The sequence below is a fragment of the Phascolarctos cinereus genome, unplaced genomic scaffold (assembly GCF_003287225.1).
Source record: "Phascolarctos cinereus isolate Bilbo 61053 unplaced genomic scaffold, phaCin_HiC Scaffold_4;HRSCAF=312, whole genome shotgun sequence".
Taxonomy (NCBI): domain Eukaryota; kingdom Metazoa; phylum Chordata; class Mammalia; order Diprotodontia; family Phascolarctidae; genus Phascolarctos; species Phascolarctos cinereus.
Genome location: NW_027555847.1, coordinates 280,752,237 through 280,770,743, shown reverse-complemented (window position 1 = coordinate 280,770,743; position 18,507 = coordinate 280,752,237). Strand labels below are relative to the sequence as shown.

Sequence of the window (18,507 nt, the reverse complement as noted above, 5' to 3'; positions counted from 1 at the left end):
CTAGCATTTACCTGTTACCTTTTTTGTGTAGTAGAATATCTTGCCAAATCTAGACTTTATGTCAAGTAGAAAGATGGAAGAACACTCTAATATGTGGCATTGGCATTGTTAGAAATGTGATCATTGGTATGATTTGTAAATGGATAAGTAACCTCTTTAGATTTAGTATCGTAAAATCTCCTGAGAGAACTTTATAGATGCTATTACTACTGAAGGTAGAAATTAAGGAGAAATATCTCACAAGTGACAATGTCCTCTGTCATTTTTCATAGTTTCATAGTTTTTATTCATAATAGGTGCCAATCTGGCCAATAAGTATTTTAAACTATTTAAATTTTCATTTCAATTTCATTGATTAATTTAATTAGATATTATTTACTATTATTTGTATTACATTATAATTATTGTATCACATAATTTTTATTTAAAAACATAGCAATAGCCACAGAATCACTCAAACCAAGCCCTGGCTATTTACAATGTTATCATGGAATATTATGGAAGAATATGATAGTTACACTATAGTATGTTAGTCTCAAAAGGCTAGAGACAAATTCAAAATAATCTTATCTTCCATTACCTATTCTATGTAAATCACCCATGAATTTATAAAAATCTTCTTCCATTGTCAGCATGAATAACTTTTTGGGAAATGAATTCTATGCGTTTACTATCAGGGAGGAGGAATTTGAGGTCTCATTTTTGTAAGGTTTTGAGGGGAACAGACTAATTTTTATCTCTGCCACCATGGGGTTAGTTCATTAACATATCCAAAATCATCTCAAACTTCAAAGTTAACATATCCACTTTATCTCAAGGTTATCAGCACCTTTTTGATGTTCTGCTGGTCTGGAACTGTGAGGGTCTGGAATTTGTCTGGAATTTACATATCCTAGGACCAGAACCCTGCAGTACTGATTTGGCATACATTAACAGGATGTGAATTTTGGTTAATAAATGATAAATTTGTAGATTATGCTCCTTTCATCTCTGGGATAGTTTGTATATGACTTCCAGGTTCGCCTTTGCAATCTTATTTCCTGATATTGCTCCTTTATACTGACTACTTATAAACTTACTATACTGATTAAGAAAGGGGTGGTAGTGGTAAGGAGGATCAGAACAAAATGCAATTTGAACACACAAGGTTGTCTGTTCTATCTTTTGTAATTACCTCCGTTCCTTGATTGGTTAAGAATACATCTCCTACTCATAGCTATGAGAGGTATATGATCTGCTGTTCTTCTCATTCATCTTATAGTATGAGCTATGAAAATAAGGTCACACGTCCATTTAAAATGTATAATGGAATATGGTGAAAAGTATTAGTCTCAATCAAATTTCTGCCAGACTGCTTTTTAGTTTACCTAGCAGTTTTTATCATAAAGGGAATTCTTTCCCAATTTATCAAACATGGGGTTATTGAGTTCCTTTGTTTCTGAGTCTTGATGTAGTCTGTTCTGTTGAGCCATGTCTCTATTCTTTAACTGTTACCAGATGGTTTTGACAACTGCTGCTATAATATAGATAGAAGTCGGGAAGTGCTATTACCGCTTCATCCCTAGGTGTTTTTGTTGTTGTTGTTGTTGTTGTTGTTGTTGTTGTTGTTGTTGTCATTTCCCTTATTAATCTGGATCTTTTGGGGTTTTTTTTCAAATTTTTAAAAATTATTTCATCAAGCTCTGTAAAATATCCCCTTGATGATTTGATTGGCATTAAAAGTGTAACTTAACTTTAGTAATAGTGTTTTTTTTTAAATAAATTGGCATAGCCTAACCACAAGTACTGAGTATTCTGATCTAATACTCCAATCGACTGAGAGTGGGAAACAACAAAGCAGTACTGGCACTGTCAGTGATTGTTCTGCTGCCTTGGGGTTTCAGTGGGGTTTACATAGGGGTATTTCCTTTCTAGAGCATTACCCTTTCTAGAACCTTCCTCTATCTGGATGGGGATGATCCATTCTTTCTCATTTTATGGTGAACAGGAGGGCATTTCTTCTTGATGTCGATGGGTAATTTCCCTCTGAACATCTGAGCCCTAAGCCTTATCTCCAGATGCAGAGTGTGAAGGACCACCCAGTATCTAGCTTGGGGGCCACCTTGATAATGTTGGCTCTTTGCCAGAGACGGTAACCTATTGTAGTAGATAGTAAGAGCATGCCAAGGCATAGGGTGTTTTAGCAAGTCAACTATTAAGTTTTTACAGCAAATTAAAACTGTGTCACAAGCCAAAGTTAGGAGATAGATTGCAAATAGTAAGGTAATGTTTAGGAGACATCAGAAAAACATCTAGTTCAAGAAACATCAAAGGGCCATACATAATAACATATTTTAACTACCATCTGCCACCTGAACCTTTGATCACCTTATGTGAAAACCACACTACTGCTGTATATAAGAATTGCCAATGGTTAACCCAGTTCCACAGGGCTTTCAACAGATAGAATCCAAGAACACATATAGGAACAAAGTTCAAGGCCTCTGTGTAGCCAAGCCTCTCATGAGGTAGGGCTTATCCAGTAAAAAAGGTTCTCTAGTGGCACAATTACCTGGATGGATTCAATTTTCAACCTCAGGATTGACCAGATGAGGCATTTTAGATATTGAACCCAACCAGGATTTCATCCTTGCAAGGTTCTGGGGCTGCCACTATGTAGAGGGGTGGGGCTTAGGCATCCGACACATAGTGGGCACTTAGGAAATGCTTATTAACTATAATCCATATGGAGATATTCAAGAGATAGTTGAGAATGATGGTTTTAAACTCAGAAGAAAGACATGGTTGAATATGTAGACTGTATTTATCAACATAGAGGTATTAATTGAAGTAGTAGGATAAATAAATTCATTAATAGGGGAAAATGCAGATAAAAAATAGAAAATGAGTTGTAAAAAACATATATAGGCAGGGTGCTCCAATAGTTTTAGTGTAGTTTTAAGCTTTAATATTTTCAGAAGTATAAATGCTACAAACATAAATAATCATTTGAAATTTTATTTTTATTTTATATTTCTTGGTTTTGTGAATTTTGAATAATAAAATTTTAATTTATCATTATGGGGGCACCCTCTATTATACATTGCATGTGGGACAGTTTCTGGATGACACTTTCTCAGACTGTTGAATCAATAGTGAAGGTCCTTTTGCTTGGCCAACTCAGTCACTTAATCTACCTTCATTATAATTTTTCTTGGGATTGAGGTCATGTAAAAACTGTCATGTATGTACTAACACCTCATTCTTGGAAGATCTTAAGGTTAATATTACAAATGCAATCCTTTTAGCTGATGAGATTTTGCAAAGTTTGAAAATTAACTAGAGAGATGTGCAGAAAAAATGATGATTATGTTGAATTTCAATAAGAAACAAAATTTTAAAATATCAGTAATTAACTTTTCAATTTTTGTCATTTTAAGTTTTTAGTTTTTATACTCTAGAAGTTATTAAGACTTAAAACTGCACTAAGATTTTGGGACAAACTGTATAACCTCAAATGACCTTCAAACAAGTATTATAGTTGTCAGTTTCCAGATCCAAAATTCTGTGTAAAAATCAAATCAGGAAAAAGTAGTTGAAGACAGAATTTTGGGAAATACTAATTTAAGGAGTCAGAAAGAAGAACAAGTGAAGGGACAGAAAAGAAATATATAATGTTATGGAAGCCAGAAGAGTAAGTATTAATGAAGTCAACAATGTCAAATATTTTAGCTAGGTGAAGGAAGATGAAGACTAAGAAAAAAGCCTTTGGATTAGGTTTTTTTAGGAAGTTCTTAGAATTTAGAGATAGAAGGTCCCTCAGAAGTATACGAAAGGGCCTAAGAGTCCATCTAGTCAAACTCGTACTAGACGGGAATGCCTACCATAACATATTTGATAAGGGATCACACGTATTTTGTTCAAAGACCTTCTGGGAACGGGGAACTATCATCTTTCAAGGCTTACCATTCCACTTTTGGCTAGCTACTAGGCAGTTTTTCTGGACATCATGCTCAAATTTGTTTTTGTTACTTTTACCAATTACTCCAAGTTCTTGTAGGGTCAAACAAGCCAAACTCTTCTTAGTTTGGTAGTAGTCAAACTTAGAACCCCATTACTGTTCTCGTTGTCTGTCTGTCTGTCTGTCTCTCTCTCTCTCTCTCTCCTCTCTCTCTCTCTCTCTCTCTCTCTCTCTCTTTTTTGGTGAGGCAATTGGGGTTAAGTGACTTGCCCAGAGTCACACATCTAGTAAGTGTTATGTGTCTGAGGTCGGATTGGAACTCAGGTGGTCCTGACTCTAGGGCTGGCACTCTATCTACTGTGCCACCTATCTGCTCCAACTCTTCTCTTCTTCAGGCTTAAAAATGCATAGTTCTTCAAACCAATCCTCGTTTGGCATTGGCTTCAGGCTCCTTCATACCCTGATTGCTCTCCTTTGGATGGCCTTCACCTTATCAATGTTCTTATATTGACAGAATGGAGTGACAACCAGTTACAAAATGGAGTTGGTTTAGCATGGGAATTAGATTCTATTGCATGAACACTGACTCTGTATTGTGCTGCCACATGTATTAGCCTCCATCTTTTTTAAAAAAGTTTTTGTAAATCATCCATGGGAGATTAGATGGTATAAGCCATCTATTGTTTAAAAAATGCAGGTGGATACAGTTAATCAGCATCTCTCAATTCAAGGGAAAATAAGATGCTAAAACCCACCTTGCCCTCTCACAACTTACCTGAAACTCGCTGTTTCCTGAACTTGGAAAACCTCTAATTTTTCCTCAAATTAGAAATCAGATTAACTAATTCTGTATCCTGGCTTGTATGCTGTTAATTGTTTTCTTTTGATTAATTGGTCTTATTTGATTATTTTTAATACATAAAAATCTGTCTCACTGGATTCAGACCTTTGGACTAACTGGAGAGTCTATTGACCCATTTATTATCCCTGTTTTGCTACTAAATGGTATAGCTTGGATTGTTTTCTCCATTATTACTAATTATCCACCACAATATTTTGGCACCCCAGAACAATACATAATAATAATCAGTCAGTAAAAATTTAGTAAGTAATTACTATGTGACAGACGCTATAATAAGTGCTAAGGATATAAAAAGAAGCAAAAGATGGTCCCTGCCCTCAAGGAACTCACATTCTATAATGTAGGAGAAAATGAATAAAAATGTGCAAACAGTCTGTATTCAGGAGAAAGGAAATAATTGAGAGATGAAAGGCACCGGAATTAAGAGGGTTTAGAAAAGGCATCTTGTAGAAGACAGGATCTGGGAAAGTATCTTCTCATATCTGTTGTTTTGGGGCAAGCTTATTTATACTTTTACAACATACACTTTTCTTTTGTGGCTATTGTTGCTGCTTCTGTTTTCCCATTTACATTGTTAAAGTTATTGTGTATCTTATTTTTCCTGTCCTGGCATACTTCACCTTGCTTCAGTTTCTGTAAGTTTTTCACTGCTACTCTGTATTCATCATTCTTAATCAGTTCTTGTGGAACAGCACATTCATGAACCACATTTTGTTTCCAGTTCTTTGCTACAAAAACAAACAAACAAACCAACCCTACTCTAAGTATTTTGTCAGTAACCTACCTGGGCTTTATGCTTGATAGTGGATTTTCTGTGTCCAAGGGTGTGGATGGGCCTTTGATCCTTTTTTTACTCTTTAGAAGCTTCCACTGATAATGTCTTATCACTTGTTCTAAATTCATTCCCACATTAAAAAACCCCCCCATCAATTTAAAAGAAAGCTAAGAGCACACCATTTATCAGAAGATAAAGAAAGAAGTCATGCTTAAAAATTAGCTGGCTAAAACATATTGTACTTGCTGTCTGGAAGTCCTAAGGCATATTTATTTAATTCTGGAATCTGAAAACTTAAAAAAGAAAGAAAGGAACTTCCCTGATGACAGTGAATGTTTGCCAACTCCTATCCCTACTCCCCACTTGATGGGTATTGTTTTCTCATATGTAATTTTATTATTTGTACAATGTGCTCTGATATCAGAAAGTTTACCTTGGATATGATGTGGATAGTATTTAGCACAAAGTAGGTTGTTTTGGGCTTTTTGATCTACATTTTCGTCTTTCTAAATTGAGGAACTTTCCCATAGTATTTGAACTTGTTTCTTTAGTTTTTTGACAACTGCATTGCACTTTAGGTGATTTTTTTGTAATTCTGTGTATTTTATTTATTTAAAACATTATTCAGAGAAGGGGTCCATAAGTTTCATCAGACTTCCAAAGGGATCCATGATGCAAAAAAGATTAAGAACTTCTGAGCTAAATTACCTTTTTAAAAAAGAATCAGTTTGTGAAAAAGAAACATCATGGTGATTTATTGGTCACATAAAATAACGATTTATAAAATTTGGTGTGTGATGTAACTATGTTACTTAAATATAGTATAGAATTTGTCTGTCCTCCTTGTCAGTGATATTTTTAGTTTTCCTTCTGGGCCAAGAATTTTGGACCAACACATTTTGAAGATGTCATTTTAGAACAGCACTTTGGTTTCTGAGGTTTTCTGCAGACAAGCTTTCTAAGCTAGCTTCTTGCATGCACAAAAGTTTAGATTCAACACGTTGTCCACATGTGAATGCAGGAATGACTTAAATATGAAACTATATCTTTGAGTGTGTTTTTTGTGTTAAGAGGTTTTTCTTGGAGGATTTTATTAATCAAAATAATGCTTAGAATTTCATGCAGATGGAACAAGTAGTTAGAACGGATGTTGCATTCTTCAATCCCTCTCAGAACTGTTTGCTCAATAATCCAGCATCTATAAGTGGTTGGATTTCAGTCAGTGTAGGGGAAGTATTTTGGGTTTGGGGAGTTTTCCCTTAAATCATGTCATTAGCCTTCCCTTCTTTTCAAAGAACAGTGCCAAAGTCTGAGAACAGAGGAGAGTTGACTGGGAGGTAAAAATGAAGACGAGCATTGGAAGAAAACAGAATTTTGAAGTTTATTGTTTTGCTTTTTTTTCTAAACCTTTCTTTATTTGCTCATCTCCTACCTTATTCTGTCTTCTCTCAGGTTCTAGAATCCTAATGCCCTGAGATTCACTCTTTGCTACCAAAGATTTTCATCTGTGGTTCTACAACCAGTCTTGTGGCAGCTAGGTGCACCGTGGCTAGACTACTGATTCTTAGAATCAGGAAGTTGAGAATTAGCCTCAGATACTTACTAGATATGTGTCTTTGCCTCAGCTTCCTCAACTGTAAAATGGGGATAATAATAGCATCTACCTCCCTAGGTTGTTTTGAGGATCAAATGAGATATTTGTAAAGTGTTTGGTATAGTGCCTGACACCGAGTAGGCACTATAAAAGCTAGCTATCATCATCATCATCATCATCATCTTGCCTTCTCTTAAGTGTCTCATACTCCAAAGTCTCAGTCCTTCTTTATAACCCACTTCCTCCTGTCCTCATCAAGACTTCAATTCTCTCAGTGCTTCTCTATCTTTATTATTTTGATCAGCTTGATTTTCAAAACTAATTAAACAGCTGGCTGAGAGTTAGAATAGGCTAAAAAATTATACGGTAGGGAGAGACTGATGGAAAGCTCTAATGATCATTGGAAGCTATGAGCTCCTGTCCTTTTCTTTGCTCATTAGTAATTTATAAGCACTGATTTCTCAGGAGCTTCACTGGCTCCAAAACTCATTTCAAGTTGATAGTGATACAAATATCAGATGTTTAGGTTTGGTTACAAAAATGAGCTAGAAACTCAAAGGTGACGTTTCCTTAATCAGTCAACCAACACACATTTTAAGTGGCTTCTGTGTGCAAGAAATCGAACTATGTATCAGGGAATATAAAGACAAAAGTGAAATGTTTCCTGAACTTAAGATGCTTACATGCTATCCAGTTTACAGCTTTATTTTCATCTCATATGTCTACGGTGAGGATGAGCTTTTCTAAGCCATGGGGATGGTAGGCTTAATCTCCAATTCTGACTCAGAGTTAAAATGGTTTCCTGCTGTTATAACAGAACCCTGGCCTTAGAGTGGTATATGGGAAGATGGATCCACAAAAGCCTCAGCCTGAAATAATGGGGAGAGGATGTGAATAAGAAAAACTTCAAGCCTGAGAAAAGCTTCCTTCCTTTCAGCTAATATTCCTTAGAAAGCTTGTGGGAATTTTTATCAAGAAGCTGATATCATCAGGAGTGGTACAGGTGCTCCCATTTGGATTTCAGAATCATCCCTGTAGCATAAGAGTCTTGGAGGCTTGAGGCATTTATAATGGGAAGATACCTTGTTTAAAGTAGGTGGTTAGATAGATAGACAGGGCATTTATTAGACATTTACAATGGAGTAGGCTTAGTGCTGGGGATACAAATAATAAGCAAGATATTAGCCTTTGCCTTCAAACTGTTTACCTTCTAGTTGGAGAATTTAGCCCATAAAAGAGAGCTGAAAATATGAGAGGTGCTGTACCCAATCTATAGATAATTTTGTGTATTTTTAAAAGCTTTAAAATTCAATTTTATTTCCCCCTACCTTCCTCGCCAATGTCTCCTGGCCCCATTGAAAAAGAAAGACAAAACCATTATAAATATATATAATCAAACAAAACAAATTCCTACATTAGTCATTAAAAAAAAAAGATTCCTTACTCTGTCCTGAGTCTATCACCTTTGTTTCTAAAGGTGGGTAACATGTTTCTTCAGTCCTCTGGAATTGTAGTTGGTAATTATGTTGATCAGAGTTCCTAACTCTTTCATAGTTGTTTTTCTTTACAATATTGTTAATATTGTTTAAATTGTTCTTGTTCTCATTTCACTGCATCAGTTCATATGAGTTTCCCAGGTTTTTCTGAAACTATCCCCTCCTATATCATGATAGTATTCCATCACTTTTGTATGCTATAAATTTTTCATCCATTCCTCAATTGAGGGGCCACTATCTCAGTTTCCAATTCTTTCCCACCCAGAGAAAAGCTGTTATATTTTTTGTACACATGGGTCTTTTTCCTCTTTTTATATTTTTTTGGGTATGAAACCAGTAGTGGTATTGTTGGGTCAAAATGTATGCACAATATAGTAACTGTTGGGGAATGGTTGCAAATCACCTCCCAGAATCAATGGACCACCAACTCATAGTTCTACCAACTGTGCATTAATTTAACTTTTACTACAGCCCTCTGGTGTCTATAATTTTCCTGTTTTTCTCAACTTTGCCAATCTGATGAGTGTGCATTGGTATCTCAGAGTTGTTTTAACTTGTATTTCTATAATTATTAGTAATTTAGCACATTTTTTCATATGACTGTTTATAGCTTTTATTTTTACCTCTGAAAACTCCTTTTCATATATTTTTATCATCAATTGGGGAATGGCTCTTATTCTGAAAAATTTGTGACTTATCCCTATATATTTTAGAAATTAGACCTTTATCAGAGAAACTTGCTGCAAAGATTTTCCTCAGTTTCCTGCTTCTCTTCTAATTTTAGCTGTATTGGTTTTTCTTGAGCATAAAGTTTTAAATTTTGTATAATCAGAATTGTCTATTTTACCTCCTATGAACCGCTGTCTCTTATTTGGTCTTGTATTTTTTTCTGAAGCCATAGATCTGATACATTATTTCTTTCATGGTCCTCTGATTTGTTTATATCTAAATCATGTGCCCTTATGAAGCTTGTCTTCTTAAATGGTGTGAAATGTTCCTTATTATGAAATTTCTGCCAGACTGATTGCCTGTTTTCCCAACAATTTTTGTTGATTAATGAGTTCTTCCAAATAATTGGGATCTTTGAGTTTATCAGATATTAAGCTATTGTGCTTTGCAGTCATTTTTTAGTGATGTCTGACTCTTTGTGACCTCATTTGGGATTTTCTTGGCAAAGATGTTGGAGTGGTTTGCCATTTCCTTCTCCAGCTTATTTAACAGTTGAGGAATTGAGGCAAACATAATTAAGTGATTTGCCTGGGGTCACACAGCTAGTCAGTGTCAGAGGCCAGATTTGAACTCACAAAGATGAGTTTTTTTTACTCTAGGCCTGACATTCTATACACTGTACCACCTACTTGCCCATATTGCTTCTGTATGTTGTGTATATAATCTGTCCCACTAATCAGCTTCTCTATATCCTACCCTATAGCAAAATGTTTAAAAGATTACAGCTTTGTATTCTAGTTTGAAATCTAGTATTGATGAATTTTGTTATTTTTCTAGTAGTATAAAGTAATTCTTTGATTATTTGACTGACAAGGCTCTGAATAAGCAAATTAATTTAGATTAGATTATCATTTTTACTATATTGGACTTGTTTCTCTATGAGAAATTGTCATTTCAATAATTATTTAGATTAGTCTTTATTTGTGTAAAAAGTGTATTGTAATGGCATTCACATAGTTCTTGTGTGTGTGTGTTTAGTGGGTGGACTCCCAAGTGTTTTAAACTGTCTGTAGTTATTTTAAATGAAATTTCTCTATCATTTTCTGACAGATTTTGTTGGTAACATACAGAAAAGCTGTTGATTTGTGTGGGTTTATTATATATCCTGCAACTTTGGAAATTTGTTAATTATTCCAGTTAGCTTTTTAGTTGACTTTCCAGGGTTCTCTAAGCAAACTATTATATCACCTGCAAAAGTGGTAGCTGTTTCTTCTTTGCCTTTGCTTATTTCCTCAATTCCCCTTTCTTTTCTTATTCCTACTGTTAACATTTTCAGGACTATATTTAATAGTAACAATGATAAGAGATGTCCTTGCTATATATCCCTGATCTTATTAGAATGTTTATTTCCATTACAGATAATACTGGTTATTAACTTTAGATGTATACTTCCTATCACATTAAGGAAAAGTCTGCTTATTCATATACTTTGTAGTGTTTTTTTTAAAAACAGGAATGTGTATTTTATCTTACCAAAAGTTTTTTTTCAGCATTTCTTGACATAATTAAATTATTTTTGTTATTTCTGTTATTAACATGGTCAAGTATGTTTATAGTTTTCATAACGTTGAACAAATCTACCTTTCTGGTATAAATCCAGCATGGTAATAGTTTATACTTTACATTATATGTTGCTTTAGTCTCTTTGATAATGTTCTACTTTAAAAATTTGCATTAATATTCATTAGAGATATTTGTCTATGTTTTCTTCATTTTTACTTTCTTGTTTAAATTATCTCAACCATATTTGTGTCATAGCAGGAATTGGGTTGGTCACCATGGTTTCCTTTTTTTTTAAACAATTCTTGTGGTATAGGAAGTAATTTTCCTTTAAAAGTTTGATAAAATGTACTTGCAAACTGATCTTGAGTATTTTTTTTCTTTTGGAGCTCATTTATGGCTTGTTCAATTTTTTTCAAAGATAAACTTATTTAAGTATTCTATTTCCCATAATAAATTTGTGCATTTTATATTTTTGTAAATATTCATCCATTTCTTCCAGATTGTCAGATTTATTTGGTATAGAATTGGGCACAATAGTTCCTATAGTTTCTTTTATTTCTTGTTCATTAATTATGAACTTTTTCATTTTTGATGCTGGCAATTTACTTTTCTTCTTTTTGAAAAAAATCAATTTAGCTAAATGCTTCACCTATTTTATTATTTTTAATTTTTAAAAAGTTGTTAGTTTTGTTTATTAATTCAAGGTTTTAAAATTCAGTTTTCTTCATCTCTTCTTTGATTGTCAAGATTTCTATTTTGATGCTTTAATTAAGCGTTTTTAATTTGTGGTTTTTTAATGTTTTCTTTGCATGCCCAATTTGGTGATCAGTTATTTCTCATTTATTGATAAAAGTGCTTAGAGATATCAGTTTTGCCCAAAAATACTGTTTTGGCTGAATCCTCAAATCCTTGCATGTTGTGTTGTTGTTCTTATTTTTAATGAAATTATTGATAGTTTCCATGTTTTTTTTGATCGACCTATTGTTTAGGATTAAGTTCAAAGGCCTCTAATTGAATGTAATTTTTATTGAATTATGATCACTAAAATATGCTGTTAATATTTCTGCTTTTCTACATTTTCTTCTGAAGTTTTGTGCATTAACATATGGTCAATATCTGTAGAGGTAGGTATCAGAAATCTATCATATCTAATTATTTTAAAATTCTATTCACATCCTAGTATTTTTTCCTATTCATTTTTTGGGGTTTAGATTTATCTAAATCAGAGAGACGATTAATTGAGTTTCCTCCATTATCATAGTTTTACTTTCTGTTTTTTCTTGTAACTCACTTAACTTATTTAGATGCTATGCTATTTAGTACACATATATTTAGTGTTTATTTGAATTAATTCTATATGGCACCTATCAGCAAAATATAGTTTTCCTCTTTATCTCTTTTAATTAGGTCTGTTTTATTTATTTTTGCTGTTGCTTTGTCTCAGATTATTATTCCTTATTATTCTCCCGTTCTGATGAAAAGATCAAGTTTTGCCCCACTCCCTCTTTTTGGTTGCAACAACTTTTACTTCCATACTCTGATAATGTGAAATAATTTTCTCCTTTTTTCTCTCCCTTCCCTCTCTTTGTGTATTTCTTTCCCCCTCCCTTTCCATTCTTCTTTAGAGACCATTGAAACATAACAGAATCATTCCCAGACCCTATGTGTAATTGGATTCCCTCTATGACTCTTGATGATGCTAGCACTCTGAGGAGATACATATATCATATCCATTTAAGAATGTAAATAGTTTATCCTTGTTTAGTCCCTTATCATTGCTTTCTCATGTCTGTCCTTCTATACTTCTCTTGACTATGTTTTATGTCAGATTTTCTACTCAGTTCTGTTTTTTTTAGTTAGGAATTTTTGTAAGTCCTTTATTTCATTAGAGGTCCATTTTCCCTACATTTTTTTTACTTTCTATAATATTGTATTTCAGGCTTTCTGTTACTTTAGGGAAGGGATAGAAGGCATAAGCATTTACATAGTGTCTGCTATATGCCAGGCAACGTACTAAGTGCATTACAAATATTATCTCATTTAATTCTCACAACAACCCTGTGGGGTAGTCACTGTTACTATCTCCATTTTGTTGTTGAGGAAACTAAAGCAAGCAGAGATTAAGTGAATTGCCCAAGATCATACATGTAGTAAGTGTCTGAGGCCAGATTTGAACTCAGGTCTTCTTTACTCCAGGCCCAGAATTTTATTATAGCAACTTCTAAATTTTGTATGATCCTGAGTGTAGCCCTGTGGTACTTGACGTTTTTCTGGACTTCTGCAATATTTTTTCTTTGATCTAGGAACTCTGGAAGTTGTTTGTGATATTCCTGGGAGTTTTAATTTTAGACATTCATTCAGGAGGTGACTGGTCGGCTTTTTCAATTTCTATTTTACCCTTTGGTTTTAAGAGATCTGGCCAGTTTTCTTTTTTGATTTGAAATGTGTCTAGGCCTCTTTTCTCGTTTGTTTGTTATTGTCAAGTGATTTTTGAATTATTTCCTCAAATTGTTTCTCAGGTCATTTATTTTTGCTATGGGACCTTACATTTTCTTTTATTTTTTTTTCAATCCTTTGACTCTTTTAATATTTCTTGAGTTTTCCTGGAGCCTTTGTTTCTATTTGATCAATTCTAATTTTCACATCTTTCTTCCATAGCTCTCATTTCTCTTCCTGTTTTTACCTTTACCACTCTCATTTGTTTTAAAACTCTTGTTTTAACTTTTCCAGTAATTCTGTTTGAATTTGTATCCAAATTGCACTTTTCTTCAACACTTTGTTTCTTTATATTTTAGCCATTTTCTTCTTCAGGGGGTGTATTAAGAATCATTGTCAACATAGCAGCTTTTTATGACAGGATTTTTTTTTTCTCAATCTTCTCACCTGCCTCTTGACTTTGGATTTCATGTTAGAACTGAGCTCTGACTACTTCTGGGATTGATGTATGTTTGAGCTAATCTTAACTCTTGGGTCCTTCTACTGCTCTCTTGGGTTATTAGATGTTGTGTTATTTCAGGATCTGTAGGACAGCTCAGGTAGGGGACCTGCAAGCTTTAGTGCTCTCAAGGTGATATGACTTGTGGTTAATGTTCACTGTTCTCTGCCTTTCTACTCTGAGATCTGCAAGTTGCAGACCCAGATTAGTGTCTGAGCAAGATGCCTGTTGGCTTGTCCTCGCTAGGATGTTCCCAGTAGACTGCTCCTATACTCAGCTGTTATCACGGCTCTGCAGCTTCAGAGCAATTTAACTTCAGGCTTCTCTTTGGTCTGGAATTGCTGCCTGGTTATTCCACGGCAGGTTTTAACCTGGCCTAGAGGCTAGAACTGAGCCCCTGTTCTGCTCCTGGGGTCAAAGCCATGAAACTATTTTTCACATGTTTCTACTTCAGTACACAGGTGGGGCCTGAGACCACAAATGTTCCTCTCTGCCATCTGGGTATATCTGGGTATATCTCCTTCTTAGTCTGCCTTGGCCTTGTTATGAGGTACTCAGCAGTGAGCAACTGAGCTGCTAAATGGCACCTTTTCTCTCACCCTTCACTAGTTCAGGGATCCTCTGGGACCTGTTTGTGCTCAGGTTCTTTTTTCCCCCAGTACACAGCCTCTTTCCTCTTTTAGTTCCCTGGGCACTGAAATTCTCTACATGACTCTCTCCTGACTGGACCCAGTCCCCAGTGTCCACAGACCTCTGCCTGTCTCTCTGTGCTGATCTGGGCTGGAAAAATGATTTACTGTGTTTCTTAGCTCCCTATTAGGATTTGGTCTGGTCTATTTTCTAGAGCTTTGTGGAGGAGGTATGTTAGTGGAGCTAGGCTATTTTCTTCCATCTGCTCTACCATCATGATTCCACCTCCCTACAGGTACTTTCAGCAGCAGCTATGCAATAAACTGTTGAAAGCCCTCAAAAGAGACAACTGCATTCATATGGGCATTTACTGTGGCTGCCACAAAAGCAAATGAAAAAAATCATTTTGGATGCATATGCTGCTATTGTTCTATGTCATTTTAGGCAATACCTTTGCTTTCAGTTAATGTCAGCTACCTGATTATTGAAGGCACATCAGTTGTAGTTTCTATACTATAGTTTTAGGAATGCAGACCAACAGAAAACCTTGAACCCCAGGAAATAAACCTTCCTGTGAGTTTAAATAAACCCTAAATTATAAATTTAAGTTGAGAGAGGTAACCCTGAGGTGGGGTGTTATGCATAGGTCAATCAAAACAAATAAAAAATAATAAGCCCATGCAGTTAATAGTTCTTCTCTAGCAAACGGAAACTGCTTCTTATATTTTTTAGCCTTTTGCTTTTTTCAGAGATAAAAGGAGGGATGCTACTATTAAGCTGAAAATGAAAGAACTGGCAGAATGGAACAAACGCAGATAATCCACCATGCAGAGATGACAGTAAATTCTTTTCTCTGTAGCATCAAGCCACTGTGGATTTTCAGTACATGCTGTATGTTTTTTCAATACAAAACCAGTCAATGGCCATCAGTCATTTAACATGCTTTATTCTTCATTGGGGGCAGCTAGATGGCTCAGTGGATAGAGTACTAGGCTTGGGGTCAGGAAGCTCTCAGTTCAAATTTGACCGCAGACACTAGCTGTGTGACCCTGGGCAAGTCACTCTGTCTTAATCCATTGGAGAAGGAAATGCAAACCACACCAGTATCTTTGCCAAGAAAATCCCATGGACAGTCTGGTCCATGGGGTCTTGAAGAGTCAGACACAACTGAATAACAAATGCTTCATTGTCCCAAATTTCTTTCAGTGGTATCTCTGTGCTAATAGAGTTGCATTATCTCTTCCAGACCAATCACAGAAAGGGTTTTCAAAATATTTCTCACCTCTCATAAATCAAGAAGGGCTCTCTTTTCATTTGATTATTCTCCAGGAAGTCTCCTGATAAAGATTTAGGGAAGGAAACCATAGGATGCCAAAACTTAGTGAGAATTTAAAGATATCCTAGTCCAGCTACTTCATTTTACAAAACAGGCCAAGATAAATGTAGTGACTTGTCCAAAGTCACATATAGTAATTGATGGAGATAAGATTCAAACTCAGATTGCATTTTTTCTACTAACCCATGCTTCCTCTCTATCTACATTGCCCAGAAGCAGTATATGCCAGGATATCTGTGCTTAATCCAGGAATGCTTTCACTATGGCCTAACATGGGTAAGAAGGGCCTGGTTGAATAGAGAGCCCCAGTGACCTAGTTGAGTGGTGGATGATATTGCTACTCTAAGCCTATTGATTCCAGGGCCTTCTGTCTGTTAATTATGTCCTATTTATCCTCTATATAGCTCATTTTGTATATATTTGCTTACATGTTGTGTCCCCCCATCTCTTCCCCCTCATTAGATTTTAAGCTTCTTGAGAGCTGGTACTATCTTTGGCTTCTTTTTGAATCCCCAGCACTTAGCACAGTGCTGGCACAAAGCAGGCACTTAATAAATGTTTATTGAATTGAAATGAAAAATACATTTTGTTTTGACATACAAAAAAACCAAACAAACAACCAAACCTTTTAATGAAGATTATTTCTTAGAGACAGATGAGCAATACGTTGATTAAGACTAACAGCACATGCCCCTTTCCCCCTTTTGTCAATAACTTCAGGAAAGTGGGAAGAAAATGATCTTATCTAGACAAGTTAAGTAAGCTTTGTCATCACCCTTGATAAACAATGGTTTTACTTATTTTCCTAAATGGAAAAGTCTGGGATGTATTTTAAGTTGGGAAAAATATTATTTCTTAATGTTTTCAGTTGAACACAAAAGGAGGTTTTGATATGCTTCCATAAGGGGATGCAATGGAAATAGGAGAGGGTGTCATATAGATAGAATTCATAAGAATTGTATTAGTTAGAATAGGTAATTGATTGCATGGGAGAGTAAAAGAAAATAGCAAACTTTTGAACATGGAAAACCAGATGAATACTGGTACTACTGAAACAGTGATATCAGGAAAAGGAGTACATTTTGGGGAAGAGAAAATAAGCTCAGTTTTGATATGAGATCACAGTGAGACTAGTAAAGATATCCAATAGGCAGTTGAATGTTTGTTTAGAAGAGGGGTATGAGCTGGAGAAATAAATCTGGGAATTATTTGCAGAAAAGTGATGGGGCCAAGGGAATGATTAGGATTATCAAAGGAAAATGAAGAGTGAGAAGAGGATCAAGGATAAATCCTTGGAGAACACTCATCAAGGGGAGGAGACAGAAAAACTATTTAAGAGAGAGAGTAAGAGAACCCAGAAGAACCTGGTGTTTCGGAAGCCAAGAGAGCAAAAGGGTATCTGATGGGTACGTGGGGCTAATCAGCAATGTCAAATGCTGCATTTAGTTCAAGTAATATGATAACTGAAAAATAAATATTTTTAGTGATTATAAAGTCATTGGAGATCTCAGAGCAGTTTCAGTGGAGTGCCTGGAGTGTGTGCCCAGATTTTAGGGTTTTAAGAGAGAGTGGTTTATGAGGAAATAGACTTATCCAGTGCAGACAACTTTTTCATCACTTTCAACTCTTGCCTTGAAACTTGTTTCTTCAACTTACAAAGAAAAACTGTCCTAACATTCCTTTAATTCAATCATCTGCATTATAAGCATTTTTTCAATTATAACTTCCCTTTTGTTGTTAGTGTTACATGATTTCTACCTTTTTTTTTTTTTGCTAGGCAATCGGGTTAAGTGACTTGCCCAGGGTCACACAGCTAGTAAGTGTTATGTGGCTGAGGCCAGATCTGAACTCAGGTCCTCCTGAATCCAGGGCCGGTGCTCCATCCACTGCACCATCTAGCCACCCCATGATTTCTACCTTTTAAAGGAGATTTTAAAATGTCTGTGTCACAGGATGGAAATACACAAAATGTGTAGTCACTGAAGTGACATTGTCTAGATGATTAAATCTAAAATTAGACGTAGATATTTTGGTTTATGGTTACAAGCATAGATCAGGCAATCTGTTTCCAAATTACCTGATTGCTTCAGGCTTATAAATTATGTAGCATCTGGGGTTTGACATCTAAAAAAAAAAGTGAAAGAAAAATAGTGACATTTGAAAAGTCCGTCACTTTAACTCTTTATCCAGTTCCTTTGGCATTGGGAAATCAAGGGAATTATTTTCTTCTAACACCTTTATTTTCTCCTCATTGATATTCAATCGCTTGACAACCATTCATTTCAGTGTTCTGAAGCAGTAGCTGCAGTAAATTCATTAAAGTTTTTAAAGTCTAATTTATGCTACAATACTATAATCAATTGGCAAATGGAGACATAATCCAGCCAAATTGAAAAAAAAGAAAAAAAATCTGCAAATATTTCTAAAGCATCAAGTAAAAAAATGAATAAGTCAAAGAATTATCCTAAATTTTGATCTGTGAAATGACAAATATTTGCATATTTATTATTATTTCATGATGGAAAAACATTTAGAATTTGTCTTTTTACGTCTGATTATTTAGCATGGTTTAGAGAGTTACTGAGTTTGAAGAAGGAAAACAGAAAAAATCATAAGAGGAAAATGGTGAAATTGAATACTATAGATTAGGAACTAATAAAAAAGAGAAGGATTTATAAAATGAAATTAAGTCAAAGGAAAAATTTAA

At 34.9% G+C, this 18,507-nt stretch overlaps 1 protein-coding gene across 1 annotated transcript in view; it reads left to right on the top strand.

The window, feature by feature from the left end:
• Positions 1-18,507, top strand: part of TMEM232 (transmembrane protein 232) — a 176,110-nt gene that overhangs the window by 95,570 nt on the left and 62,033 nt on the right. The window lies entirely within an intron of this gene.